The sequence below is a fragment of the Carlito syrichta genome, unplaced genomic scaffold, assembly GCF_000164805.1.
Source record: "Carlito syrichta isolate Samal-C Ts95f unplaced genomic scaffold, Tarsius_syrichta-2.0.1 Scaffold315432, whole genome shotgun sequence".
In the NCBI taxonomy this organism is placed as follows: Eukaryota; Metazoa; Chordata; class Mammalia; order Primates; family Tarsiidae; genus Carlito; species Carlito syrichta.
In genome coordinates this window covers 83,449-97,247 of record NW_007259528.1, presented here as the reverse complement: position 1 = coordinate 97,247, position 13,799 = coordinate 83,449, and the positions used below count along the sequence as shown (strand labels likewise).

The 13,799-nt window shown below is 40.6% G+C and overlaps 1 non-coding gene across 1 annotated transcript; it reads right to left on the bottom strand.

Annotated features, from left to right (window-relative positions):
* Nucleotides 1–4,339: 4,339 nt before the first annotated feature.
* TRNAL-CAG lies at nucleotides 4,340–4,422 on the bottom strand. The gene has a single exon. It is a non-coding gene; the product is annotated as a tRNA-Leu (tRNA).
* Nucleotides 4,423–13,799: the final 9,377 nt, after the last annotated feature.

The window sequence follows — 13,799 nt, the reverse complement described above, 5'->3', positions numbered from 1 at the left end:
CTGACTCTCTCTCTCTCTTTCTTTCTAGCTATATAGATAGATGATAAATAGATATACTGCTAGCTTTGTATTTCTGAAGGACCTTGACTAATACAAGCAGATAATTATGACAAAAAAAATTTTATCAGGCATTTATTATTTTCCAGGCATTCTTCTAAGCACTTAATTCAATTTCATTTTTAAAAATATTTTTAAACAATTTGTTTTGATATAGATTCAAGGGGTACACGGGTAGGTTGTTACATAGGTATATCGCATAATGGTGGGTTTGGGCTTCTATTGAGCCCATCACCCAGGGGGTGAGCATGGTACCCAGTGAGTGGTTTTTCAACTTTTCCTATTTCTCCTATTCCCCCTTTAGGAGTTCCCAGTGTCTGTTGTTCCCAGTCTTATGCCTGTGTGTATTCAGTGTTTAGCTCCCTCTTATAAGTGAGAATATGCAGTATTTGGTTTTCTCTTTCTGTGATAATTCACTTAGAAGGATGGTCTCAAGCTGCATCCATGCTGCTTCAAAGAACATGAGTTTGTTCTTTTTTATGGCTAAATAGTATTCCATGGTGTATATGTAACGTATTTTCTTATCCAGTGCACCATTGATGGGCATCATGATTGGTTCCATATTTTTGTTATTGTGAATAATGCTATAATAAACATCGCAAGTACAAGTGTCTTTTTGGTAGAGTGATTTATGTTCTTTTGTGTATATGCCCAGTAGTGAGATTGCTGGATCAAATGGTAAATCTCTTTTTAGTTCTTTGAGAAATCTCCAAACTGCTTTCCATAGGGGCTGCACCAGCTTACATTCCCAACAGTAGTGTATGAGTGCTCCCTTGCCGCTGCAACCTTGCCAACATCTGTTGTTTTTTTACTTTTTAATAATAGCCATTCTGACTGGTGTGAGATGGTATCTCATTGTGGCTTTGATTAGCATTTCTCTGATAAGTTGTGATGTTGATCATTTTTTCATATACTTGATGACTGCATGTATGTCTTCCTTTGAGAAGTGTCTGTTCATGTCCTTTGTCCACTTTTTAATGGGTTTATTTGTTCTTTTCCTGTTAATTTTTGGGGGATTCTTTTTAGGTTCTGGATATTTGTCTTTTTGTTGGATGCATTTTCTCCCATTCTACAGGTTGTTTACTTACTTTGTTGATGGTTTCTTTTGTTGTGTAGAAGCTCTTTAATTTGATTATGTCTCATTTATCATTTTGTTTTTTTGCTATGTTTGCTTTTGAGGTCTTGATTATGAATTCATTGCCTAGGCTGATGTCCAGAAAAATGTTTTCTGGACTTCCTTGTAGGATTTTTATAGTTTGAGGTCTTATGTTTAAGTTGTTAATTCATCTTGAGTTAATTTTTTGTATATGATGAAAGGAAGGGGTCCAGCTTCATTCTTCTACATATATTTAGCCAGTTTTTCTGGCACCATTTGTTAAATATGGTGTCCTTTCCTCAGTGTTTGTTTTTGTTGCTTGTCAAAGATGAGTTACTTGTAGGTCAGTGGTTTTATGGTTCTCCATTCTGTTCCATTAGTCTATGTGTCTTTTTCTTTCTTTCCTTTTCTTTTCTTTTTTTTTTTTTTTGAGTCAAAGTCTCAATCTGTCACCCAGGCTGGAGTGCAGTGGCACACTCATGGCCACCACAGCTTCAACCTGCTGGGCTCAGGTGATCCTTCTGCCTCAGGCTTCCAAGTAGCTGGAACTGCACACCACCACATCCAGCTAATATTTTGATTGTAGAGATGAGGTCTCACCAAGTTGCCCAGGCTGGTCTCGAACCCATGGGCTCAGGCCATCCTCTAACCTTGGCCTCCCAAAGTGCTGGGATTACAGGCGTGAGTCACCATGCTCAGCCATATATGTGTATTTTTGTATCAGTACCATGTTGGTTTGATTACTGTAGCCTTGGAGTAAAGTGGAGTATGGTAATGTGATGCCTCTGAACTTGTTCTTTTTTGCTTAGGATTGCTTTGATGATTTGGACTCTTTTTTGCTTCCATTTGAATTTAAGTATTTTTTTCTAAATCTGTAAAAAAATGATGCTGGCAATTTACTAGGGATTACATTGAGTCTGTAGATTGTTTTAGGCACTATGAGCATTTTAACAATATTGATTCTTCCAATCCTTGAGCTTAGAATTTGTCATCCAGGCTGGAGTGCAGTGGCATAATCATGGCCACCTCATCCTCAACTTGCTGGGCTCAGGCTTCCAACTCAGCCTCTCAAGTAACTGGAACTACAGACACATGCCACCATGCCCAGAACATTTTTTGATTTATTGTAAAGACAAGGTCTCACCAAGTTGCCCAGGTGGGTCACAAACTCCTGGGCTCGCTCAGGCAATAACACTTATTTCAGTCTCCCAAAGTGCTGAAATTACAAGTGTGAACCACCACGCTCAGCTTCTTTGATTTCTTTAAGCAGTATTTTATAGTTCTTGCTGTAGAGTTCTTTCGTCTCTTTGGTTAGATGTATTCCAAAGCATTTAATTTAATTTAATTTAATTTTTTTGTGACTACAGTAAATGGGATTGTGTTCTTGATTTGGTTCTCAGCTTGAATGTTGTTGATGTATAGAAATGCAATTGATTTTTGAGCACTGATTTTTGTATCCCAAGACTTTACTGATGTCACTTATGAGAGCTAGGAGTCTTTTGTTGTAATCTTTAGGGTTTTCTAGATATAGAATCATAACACCTGTGAAGAGAGCTATAATTTAACTTTCTCTTTTTCTATTTGGATACGTTTTATTTCTTTCTCTTGACTGATTGCTCTGGCTAGGACTTATATTACTGTGTTGCATAGGAGTGGTTATGCATTATTTATACTAAATCATGCAGTCCTCACTGTGTACTTATGAGGTGAGGTACAATTATCTCCTTTATTTTAAAAAGCAGCGCACAAGGATGCAAAGTCATTGTAAATTGGTAGGTGGCAGAGCCCAAGGATGCGCTGAGGCCGCTTGAATTGAGTTGTGTCAATTGGCTGGGTTTCCAGGCACCTCTAAGTGCTTTCCTTTTAACCCTCGGAGGGGCACCCATTTGCCATTTCTTCCTTTCATGTTGCTTAGGGCTGAAATATAGACTAAGAATTATGATTAATCAGAATGTCAGAGTGTGCAGAAATTGAATGAATATGTGGCCACTTGAGCAATAAGGGGAAATCTTGTTTGTTTGTTCTTTTCTAATCTTGTGGATGATTACCTTCCATTTATTTCAATGTATGTATGACTTTTTTGTGAGTTTTAAAAAAATTGAGGGGGGAGAAAACATAACAATTTTGAATATCAATAATTATAAAACAAATTAACTGTATATTCTTCTTTTGTAACCTTGTATTAGATTGAATTTCATTTTTAAAAAGGGTGAGGAGAAAATTCCAGTCACCTGCGATTTTTGGTTAATTGGGGCTTTGCAATAAATTATGAGTTCTAAATGGAAGCATTGTTCATGCTTATAACAAATCTTCTTGCGCTATTCATGTTCAAGATAAGCAGGCTGGACACCAAGAAACTTGAACTTGAGGAATATTATTGAAGATGTCACTAAACATGAAATTCTGTGTGTATGAGCTATCCTTTCTGTGTCCTGGGTCCTGTTTTGAACTGCAAAGTGAGTAGATTGTCAGACCTTCATGACTTGCAATTTGTTCCTGCCATGTCTCAAAGAAAATCTTACACAGCTTCGTAATGGAACATGTAGGAGAATGTTTATTGATAGAAGTCTTATTTGTAGTGGCAAGACGTTGGACTCAAGCTGAAAGCCATCCCTGGAGGAGTAGGTGACCTCTTATCACAGATCTCTATGCAGAAACTAAAAGCAATTGGTCTAGACGTGGACACAGCATCATAGTTCAAAACCATGCTGCCAAAGGAATAAAGTAAAAATAGAATGAGATCTATGACACAGTGATACTTACGTAAATTTAAAACACATGCACCCAAAAAGATACTACATTTGTTACAAAAACATTCAGCAAGAAAAGGATGCCCTTTCCCGTGATTTCTTATGGAGAGTTGGAGGGGGATGGGGAATGAGATGGAGGAAAGGGAATTAAAAAGGAGTCTATAAATAAATTAAACATAAGCAGGGCCCAGCAGACATCAGTAATGATAATGAGTCATAAATGTAAGAGTAAACGTTCAACTCTGCATGTGTAGGGGAGAAAGGGGGATAACTAGAGACAGAGAAAGATGAGATTAATGTCAGTAGTTTTTTGAGTTAAAAAATGGTGTGCCTTTATCCCAGAACTCGTATAATTTATTCTTAAAAAGTCATTTTGAGGGGCAAGAGGGAAAAAAAGTCAGATAAACCTCAACCCACTTATGAAAACGTAAGCACTTGTCAGGAGTGGGATTCGAACCCACGCCTCCAGGGGAGACTGCGACCTGAACGCAGCGCCTTAGACCGCTCGGCCATCCTGACTCGCCGATCACCCAACCTCTTCAGAATCTACTTCTGTCTATGTAATTACTAGTCCCCGCCCCCTTTCTCGAGGTATGAAAATTCTGGGTTTAAAAGCTGAGCCACAATTTCTGCCCTGGATTCCGTCCTGGGGCTGAAGCGCGGGACAGTACTGGGTTGTCTCGGCCACAAAACGGCGTCGGGTGTGCGAAGCCGGAGTCAACCCCAGACTGTGCCCGGAGGGCCGCGGCTGTCCGAGCGGCGGCTGTGACCCACCTCGGGTCTGAGTGCCCGAGGAGAAAGGGCTTTTTTCCCCCACTCTCGACTGCATTCTAGTTAAAATAATGGCACCCATGTTGAATTCAACATTGCTAGAATGACTTGCTTAAATTTACACTTAGTCTGATTTTAGGCTTATTCCGATTTACCGCTGGAACAAGGTGCTCACTAACTCCTCCCCTCCTTTGTACTAAATCTCCCTGCTAATGGCTACCCGTGGGAGGGGCGTGAGGAAGCTGACTTATCTTGCTTCTTGATCTGAGTTTATGGGGCTGAATATCGAGGATTGGTACACATTTCTTGTGTGTGGATATTGTACTGTAATAAAAACTTAAAGGAGCAAAAACAAGCCGGTGAGTACTTTCGGTGTCCACTAATCCCGGCGCTGGGGGCACTTGATACCAGGCCCCTACCACAACGGCCTTTCTAAACACATAAAAGTCAGAGGTAATCCTACTTCAAATTTTGTTAGCAACGGTTAGGGCCACGGTCTGAATATCACTGACTGGAAGTCAGAGAACCTGAGTTTGAATTTTAAATGGAACGAGAATTGGTCACTTACTGCCTGGAGGATTGGTCTTAGATCTAAGTTATTTCGCCTCTGTGGACCTTAGAAACAGCTTTCTTCGACATCTTCCAGTTTCATCCTGAGTTCAGTAGAAGAACTACAATACTTAATCCTTTATTTTTATTTATTTATTTGAGTTGGAGTCTCACTCTGTTACCCAGACTGGATGGAGTGCAGTGGCCGCTCCCGGCCACCGCAGCCTCGACCTGCTGGGCGCCGGCGATCCTTCCGCCTCAGCCTTCCAAGTAGCTGGAACCACAGGCGCGCGCTACCACGCCCGGCTGATTTTTGATTTATTGTAGAGATGGAGTCTCGCCAAGTTGCCCAGGCGGGTCTTTATCCTTTAAATTGAGCATTAAATCCCCGCCTCCACGGAGCCAGTTAGATGCAAATTCTCACACCTCTACACTCCCCAGACCCACGGAATCAATTTTGCTATTTACAGCATGGTGACTCTACTTAATAATAATGTTATTGAATACTTGAAAATTGCTAAGAGAATATATTTTAAATGTTCTCTCAACATAAAATGCTAAGTATGTGATGTAATAGATATGCTATTTAGCTTAATTTAGCCTTTCCACAATGTATACATATAACACAACATCATATATGTACATCATAAATATATATATGTAATCTTTATTTGTTGATTTAAAAAAAATAAGTACATAGCCGGGATGGTAGCTCACGCCTGTAATCCCAACACTTTGGGAGGTGGAGGTGAGAGAATTGCCTGAGTCAGGGGTTCCAGATCAGCCTGGGCAAAATGGTGAAACCGCGTCTCTACAATAAATCAAAAAATTAGCCGGGTGTGGTGGCATGCACCTGTAGTTCCAGCTACTTGGAAGGCTGAGATGGGAGGATCATCTGAGCCCTTCAGGTCGAGGCTGTAGAGGCGGTGAGTATGCCACTGCACTCCAGCCTGGGTGACAGAGTGAGATTCTGACTAAAAATAATAGTGATAAAAAATAGCCGGGCTTGGTGGCTCAGCCTGTAATCCCGCCCCTTTGGGAGGCTGAGGTGAGTGGATTGCTTGAGCCCGCGGGTTCGAGACCCGCCTGGGCAACTTGGCGACGCCCTCATCTCTATAATAAATCAAAAATGAGCCGGGCGTGGTAGCGTACGCCTGTAGTTCCAGCTACTTGGAAGGCTGAGGCGGAAGGACCGCTGGAGCCCAGCAGGTCGAGGCTGCGGTGGCTGGGAGCGGCCACTGCGCTCCAGTCTGGGTGACAGAGTGAGACTCCAACTAAAAAATAAATAAATAATAATAATAAATACATAAATTTATTAAAAATAAGTAAATAAAGAAGTTTTGGGGATAGAATACCTGTTTAACAAGACTTCCACATGATTCTGAGGCATACTGGTTTGAGAATCACTGGCTTAAGGGAAATAACCCTGTAATTCTCAACAGAGGAACTGTCTTGATATTAGTGAATAGTCAGGTATGAAAGCATGTAGATAATGCCCCAGTGGTTTTTCTTGGGGAGACTTAAATATACTAACATCTTTCAAATCACAGACCATTTAAATCAGAATATCTGGGAGTGCCATGTGGCTACTGTATTTTTTAACGTTCTCATTCTACCTCTAGGTGATTTTTAATGTGCATACAGTTTGAGATAATTGTTTTAGGGTTTATCTTTAAAGATTCTATTAAGGATGAAGGTGCAATCACATTCAAAAACGTGTTCATCTCAACACAACGTTCCTGTTTTATTTTGTGTTTTGCTTTCTGTGTAATGACTCAATGTGGATTTGTGTTTATATACACTTTATTTGTATGATTTCATGTTAAACCTCAAATAAATGCTTCCTTATATGGAAGGAAAAAAAAGCGTTCAAGCTTATGTGGTATTGGGCTCCAGTGCAAAATATTTGTAAAAGATAAGACAAAGCCGTCAGAATTACAGTTTCCAATAGATGGCCATAAGACTGAGTGTGTGCATGTGTACCCCACACTGGCATGCTTGAATGCAAATCACTAAAGATAGCCAAAGATGACCATAACAAAAGGAAAGTGTTCTCTAGTGCTTGGAATGATAAAGTCCACTCTTTCTGAAAGGATGCTAAAATTCAATTATTGGAATGATTGTGTGGGAGAAATTTGTAAACATTTTGTGAAAAAAAAAAAAGCATTTCTTAAGGATTCAAATGTTTCTGGGTTCCAGGCATCCGCACCCAATATTGTCACAGGATAAAAACAAAGAGTGAATCTAGATAATTTAAAGAGCAGAGAAAGTGAAAATCCCCAGAAAAGGAAGAAATGTTAGCTTCATGAGAAGATTAATTAACCAAGAGGTACAATGCTTTCTTTCGCCTCTGAATTCCTGAAATTAATCTTCTATGAATGCATGTACCAAATAGTAATAAGAGGGAGATCATGAGGAATTTGAGCTACATGAGAATGGGAGTGTGTGTGTGTGCGCACCTCTGTGTGTATGTATATACACACACACATATATGTATAATTTTTTTGGAATGAGGAAATATTGTGGTAAAAACATGAATTTGGTTTCAGAAAGACCCACAGATGACCTCTACCACTTACTGTGTGACCAATGTCAGATACTTTATCTGTAAAATGGACATAATGTGGTAATTACATGTAGGCTATTTTCTAGGTAAGTCGGATAATATATGTCAAGTTCTTAATTCTGTGTCTGGCACCCTAAATGTTGATGATTATTATTAGCTTTTTTTTTAAAACCAGCAACAATAATCAACAAGATAGCTCTCTAAGTATGGAATGGGTTCTCAAGGACTTCTCTGTGGGAGGCCTTGAAGAATAGTAAATACAAGAGCTAAAGTGTCCAGAAGCAAGAGCAATCCCAGAACTGGAATTTCTATAGCAGATTTTAGCAACTTTGCAGGGCTTTCAGGGCATCATTCTCCCTCTATTCACAGTGATGTGATGGGACCAAAGAACTGGGACTGAAGATGGGATCTTGACGGGGCCACCGAATGTACATCCCCTCCATCATGTGGAACAGCTGCAAAGCAGATCCACTTGGCAGTGGGGGGCTGGCCCCTCGAGTGCAGTCACCTCCATTCTTTCACAGGGCAGTGGTGAATACTCACTTTGGGGCTAATACGCACCAAATATTTATTAGGTGCCTACTATGTGCCAAGCAGTGTTCTAGGTGCTAGTAATCTAGCAGTAAGCAAACAAACAAAACCAGACAGAAGCTGCACCATCCAGGGCCTACACTATAGTGTGGAAATGAGCCCAAGAAATATGGAGAAAAATGGGCAGAAGCTAGGACTTCTGTTAAAGTAGCTCCTATAACTCAAGTCCCCTAGGCCTCAAGGGAAATGCCAGCTTAGTTCCTCAATGAAAAATAGGGTTCTCCTCTTTAAAAAGAGAATAAAAAAAATCTAATTCTATAATAATATTTTTATAAAAGGTCACACATATAGAAAGCAAAGCTAAATGAATGAATAAGATACAGAGTAAATATGACACATTGGCACAAATTTTAAAGGTGATTGTCTCATTTATTGCTACCTAACAAACCACTCAGTGGCTTAAAACAGCAGCAGTTTGGTGTTTCTTACAATTCTGCAGTTCTTTGGAGGTCATGCCCAAGTGCACAAACTCTTATCGAGCTTCTGTTTGTCTTACATTAGGCATTACATTGGCCAAAGCAAGTCACAGGGGTGGGACCCAGGGAGGAGAGGTTTATTGGGGGTGTTTGTACAACTATCTACCACAGGATTGTTAAAGAATAGTGAGAAAATTAAGAGTAGAAAAACTAAGTTGTAAAACACAAACTTGCAAAAATTTAGGTGAAAGATAAGAAGAGGAAAAAGGAGTGAGTGTTCCTATAAATTCCTTGAGGTAAGCTGTTTTCTAATGAAATGTAGTCTTGTTTTTTTTTTGAGTCGGAGTGTCACTCTGTCACCCAGACTGGAGTGCAGTGGCCGCTGCCGGCCACCGCAGCCTCGACCTGCTGGGCTCCGGCGATCCTTCCGCCTCAGCCTTCCGAGTAGCCGGAATTACAAGCATGCGCTACCATGCCCGGCTGATTTTTTGATTTATTGTAGAGATGAGGTCTCACTGCCCAGGCGGGTCTCGAACCCGCGGGCTCAGGCAATCCACTCACCTCAGCCTCCCAAAGGCGCGGGATTACAGGCTGAGCCACCGAACCCGGCTGAAGTGTAGTCTTTAAGGGTATAAGGACTCAGAACTCTAAAATACAATCACTAGGTAAAATATAGGATGTCCAGTTAAGTTAGAATTTCAGATAAACAACAAATAATTTTTTTGGTTCAAGTATGTCCCAAATGGACATACTTTATTTGTTAAATCCCAAAGAGGTCAAGATAGTAAAAGCCCATCTGGCAGGCAGGATTTGGTCCATTCCCATGAGTGTTTGGAAAACATTCAGCTGCTATTTCTTTCAGGTAGGTTGGCCATTCCTAGCCTGATCCCCAGGTCAGTTCCAGACTTCCTTGAACTTTGAGCACACTCATAACTTAATTTATTGATTGATGTTTTCTAAGCAACTAAAATGTGTCAGTTACTTTTCTTTATTTACAAGTGAAACAAAATCCCCACTCCTGTGAAATCTTACCTCTATGATAAAAACATACAATAAAAGTGTATTTATATAGTTTCAAATAGGAATAAGTGTTTTAAAGAAAAATAGTACATGGTAAAGGGTTGGAAAGAGGAAGAATGAAGTTGGGAGTAGATACTATTTTACAGGTGGTTAGAGAAAGCATTTGAGTAGAAACTCAACTGATAAAACAAAGGTGAGACATACACATGTCCAGGGGACAGGCAGAGGGTGCAGCAAAGGCACTTAAGGGGAGAATAAAGGAAAAACAAAACCCTCTGTGTCTGGAGAAAAGGAAGGAGAGAGTGAAAAGAGATGACATCGCACACATAGCCAAGGACCGGATGATGTAAGTAGGGCCTGAGTTTTGTCCTGATTGAATTGGGAAGCCACTGGAGAATTTTACTGACATAATCTGATTTGTCTTTATTTTATTTTATTTTATTTGAGTTGGCGTCCCACTCTGTAGCCCAGACTGGAGTGCAGTGGCCGCTCCCGGCCACCGCAACCTCGACCCACTGGGCTCCGGCGGTCCTGCCGCCTCAGTCTTCCGAGTAGCCGGAATTACGGGCATGCGCTACCACGCCTAGCTGATTTTTTTTGATTTATTGTAGAGATGAGGTCTCCCCACTTTGCCCAGGTGGGTCTAGAACCCGCGGGCTCAGGCAATCCACTCACCTCAGCCTCCCAAAGGCACGGGATTACAGGCTGAGCCACCGAGCCCGGCTTGATTTGTCTTTAAATACAGTACTCTGGTCAGGCGCAGTGGCTCACACCTGTAGTCCCAGCAATTGGGGATGCCAAAGTGGGTGGATTGCTTGAACCCAGGAATTCAAGACCAGCCTAGGCAACATAGTGACATCTCCTCTCTACAAAAAATAAAAATAATAGTCAGATGTGGTGGCATACCCCTGTAGTCCTGGCTACTTGGGAGACTTAGATGGGAGGATCATTTGAGTCCTGGAGTTTGAGGCTGTGGTGAGCTGTGATTGTGCCACTGCATTCCAGCCTGGGCAACAGAGTGAATTCTTGACTCAAAAAACCAAAAACAAATAGACAACACATTGGCCATTGTATAGCTAGCTGACCACAGAGGCAAGAGTTGAAGCAGATACTATATCAAAATCAAGGTCAGAAATACAATGGCAGGCTGGGTGCAGTGGCTTATGTCTGTAATCTCAGGGCATTGAGAGGCTGAAGTGGGAGGATATCTTGAAGCTAGGAGTTCAAGACCAGCCTAGGTAACAGCAAAAACCCATCTTTTCAGACATTTAAAAAAAAATTAGTTGGACTTGGTGGCATGCACCTCTAGTCCCAGCTACCCAGGAAGCTGAGATGGGAGGATCGCTTGAGCCTAGGAGTTCAAGGATGAAGTGAACTATAATCACCACTACACTCTGGTCTGGGCGACAGAGCAAGATATTTTCTCTTAAAAAAAAGTATTTATATATATTGATATATGGAGCTAGTGGTAAAGGAGGAGAAAAGTGCTCATATCCAGGATATATTTTGAAGGCAGAGCTGACAGAATTTACTAGAGGTGGCAAGTGAGATAAAAAGAGGAATTAGGGCTTGTGTCTATGTTTTTGGCTTGAGAAAATGAGTGACTTCTAGCTAGCGCCATTTGTGGAAATGGGGAAGATGAAGTGAGGAGTAAATTGGCCAGAGGGAACCCAGAGTTGTACTTTGGACCCATTACATTTGAAGTGCCTGTTCGTTGCTCCAGTGGAGAGGCTGAAGAGGCAGTAGGATATGTAAGATCAATTCAGAAGTAATGCTGGGGCCAAGAGTCATCGAATCAGGAGTAGTGAACATATATGTGGGAGTTAATACAGTAGAGAGATAACCAATTGTAGTCTTCAGCATGTTCTCAAAAATATTAAAAGGTTCTAAACAATAATAAATTAGTCAACCAGAATTATCACTCAACAACTAAAATATAAGAATGTCCCATAGTGGTTTTTAAAGAGTCTAAAGTCATTGTCCTGGCATTTGGTCATCTTCCACTGCTGTTTAACTGTTTGAATGGACCTTCTGGGCTCAAGGGATCCTCCCATCTCAGTTTCCTAAGTAGGCGGGACTATAGGCACATGCCATCATGTCCAAGTAATTTTTTACACAGAGATGAGGTCTTACTATTTTGCCCAAGTTGGTCTCAAGCTTCTGGGCTCAAACAATTCTTTCATCTCAGTCTCCCAAAGTGCTGGGATTGTAAGCATGAACCATTGCACCAGGCCAGTCCTATATCTCTTATAAGATCATAAGGGCAAATCCTTGTATAGCCCAGTAAAAGATCTTTCTTTGTCAGCAGCCTGATATTAACTCTCTTACATTTTACTTGCCATAAGTTGTATACTGCTCTGAAAGACAACACAGCAGATTTGCTCAGCTATAGAACTGTTTGAAAGTCATTTCCTGGATAACATATTTTGTAGTATGTTGTAGTCATGAACAGCATGGATCCTGGAATCAGACAGTCTGGGGTCAAATCTCAACTCTGCTACTCATCAGCAGGTGATACAGTCTATTTATAACATAGAGGTGGCACTGCTACCACCTACCTCATAGGGGTCTAGAAATGACATGAATTACCAGATGTAAATCACACAGAATAAGACCAGACACATAATAAATGCTCTGTCACAGTTAGGTACTGTGATTATGCGTATTCAGTTGTTCCACAAATGCATTTTGCACAATGATCAAAATTTGGGGGCACTCCTCTTGAAGAGTTCTTGGTACGTCAGCTGAGATCTTCTATCCCAAGTAGATGCATAATATTTTGAAGCATACATCTAGTCTGTTCTAGAATTTCAAAGTGTCTATTAGTTACTGGGGGATGTTGTTAAATGCAGTTTCTGATTCAGGAGGTCTGGAGGAGAGTTCAAGGTTTTGTGGTCTTAATAAAACTGATCCTGAACCACCATGAATACCAATGTTCTAAAGTGTGCATAGAATCCCTATACAGTGCTCTCCTTGTTTGTCAGCCAGTCTTCTGGGCTAGATTATTGTTGCTCAGTTTCCACATCTGACTTCCTCTTGGGAGGCTCTTGGCACCATGTCAGGTACTTTCATGACGTGGAAAACTTGGCAACATGGTCATAAGAAGTGTAGTCAATAAGAAATGCTAGTTTAAACAGATTCATTCAAAAGCCCTAACCTAGGATTTTTCGGCCTCTTACTGGGTCACTAAGAATCATTTGAGGGATGTACTAGTTAGGATATAGCTTCAGTTATATGCAAGAAAATTTCAAAATAACTGTGACTTAAACAAGACAGATGTTTTTTTCTCATGAAAAACATTGAGCTAGTAAGGAGAATATGGTTGGTAAAATCATGAGGGAACCAGGCCCCATCCATCTCAACGTCAGGCTGTTGCCCGTATCTCCATGTTTGAGATGAACCCCTTCATCCACTGTTTAAGCAGCAAGATGCAAGGAAGGAAGCAGACACAGTCCAGAAGCTGTATGAATCACTTGTCAGAACATAGTCTGTGGGTACACCTAGATACCCAGGGAAGCTGGGAATTTGTTGTCTTTATTCTGGGTGGCCATGTGTCCAGCTAAAATTTGGAAGTTCTAACATTACAGGAAAAGGCAAGAACAGATTTAAGAGAAATACCAGCCTCTTCCATGTGGGATAAAAATAAGGACCTCAATTCAGTAGAAAATATCAGACTGAGACCAGCTCTGCTTTTTACTTTTTATATGTGTATCACTTTCATTGATTCATATAGGCATCTTAAATCTCTTTTTATGTCCATCACAGATACTACATTTGCACCACAAAGAGTTAAAACTACCGTGAGACCCACTCCCAAAAGAACAATTAGTTTAAATTAGTTTAAATCTCTTGAGATAGATAGATAATTGTTTTTTATTTTTATTTTTTAAGGAGAAGACAACCCCAAATGTTGGTATTGGTCATATTTCAGTGATGAGATTTTGGACTACTCTTATTTTATAAAATACATTTTCATGTGTTTT